Here is a 1,553-nt window from a genome sequence, read left to right as displayed (position 1 = left end):
TTGGCCCAGTAATGAGAATTTTTGATTTCTTGATGTTGAGCTTTGATCCAAATTTCAGACTACAGTCCTTGACCTTTTGCAGCAAATACCTCAGGTCCTCCTCAGCATCTGCAAGCAAGGTTGTGTCATCAGCATAACATAGTTTGTTGATGAGTCTTCCTCCAGTCCTGATGTCACATTTCTTCTCGTAAAGTCTAGCCTCCCATTCATCTGTTCTGCATATAGATTGAAAAGGTATGGAGATAGGATGCATCCTTGATGCACACCTTTCCTGATCCTGAAACATGCAGTGTTTTCCTGCTCTGTGCTGACTACTGCTGCATGGCTCAAGTATAGATTCTACATGAGCACAATTAAGTGTTCTGGGATTCTCATTCTTCTCAAGTTTAGCTACTGTGTGTGTGTGTGTGTGTGTGTGTGATTTACATAGTCAAATGCTTTTTTGCATAGAATGTTAACAAGGTAAATTCTGGGGGAAGGGACTTACTCAAAGAGTAGTGGTATGTGAGTTATCTTGAAAAAAATAAAAAGTCTTTGAGAACCAGTAGAAGACTAGTAATTAGTTGTATGGATATTATATACTTCCACTAACAGTTAATCTAAGAATAACGGCCCCAAGTGGTCTATGATTGCAACTCCCAATTTAATATCAATAAGAACTCTAGTTTTTTATCTTAGCACTCCATGAAGTGTTTCATAGGTACAAAGATATTAAGAAAATTCAGGGGAGATAACATTGTGAGTTGTTATTCTTTTGCATATATGTCTTTTCCTTTTTAAAAAAGATAATATGAATAGGTCTTTTGTTTTGGTCCTATGATCCCAAGTTAATTAAAAGTACACTTATCTAACTCAAAGGGATTTTCAGAAATACCACATTATCAGAAAAAAATATTTTGTCAAGCATTGAGGAAGTTTTTCTGTAAAAGGTCAGATCATATCTAGATTTTATAGAGCATATAGTCTCTAAAAGGACTACTGGGATATACTATTTCTCATATGTACACATCAATAGTTAACAAACAATGAAGTGATACTATATTTCAAGAAAATATTCTTTCTAATAATGAGATACCAGCTGTGGACTTTGGACATTAACCCTGTTTAATGTTATTCACTGATCACTAAGAAAGTTGGTTGACTGACTTGAGCGTATTCTGAGATGAAAACAGATATTTGATACAAAAAGGATCTAGATATTTGATACAAAAAGGATCTCTACTCCAATTGATATATTAACAAAAATAAAGCTAATACAGAATTACAAAATTAGTTTGAATTTATTAAAGCAGTACCTGTATTCAAGGGTAAAGAGGAGATGATATTTTACTTGGTGGTTTGTATATGTCATCCTAGAGGATGTTGTTGATTGCTGTCAATTCTCACACAACTCATAGTGTCTCTATGAACAAAAGACCTTAGGCCTTTCTGCAACTATGGTTTTAAAGGATAGCTTTTTAATTATGTAAGATCTATTAAATGTGGATTCACATTAAAGATAAATTGATAGTTATTTTTATGAGTAAATAATTTAAGAAGAAAATAAAATTAAA

The sequence above is a fragment of the Elephantulus edwardii genome, unplaced genomic scaffold (genome assembly GCF_000299155.1).
Source record: "Elephantulus edwardii isolate Elephantulus edwardi_28Jun2011 unplaced genomic scaffold, EleEdw1.0 scaffold00023, whole genome shotgun sequence".
NCBI lineage: Eukaryota > Metazoa > Chordata > Mammalia > Macroscelidea > Macroscelididae > Elephantulus > Elephantulus edwardii.
This window is presented reverse-complemented; position numbering follows the sequence as displayed.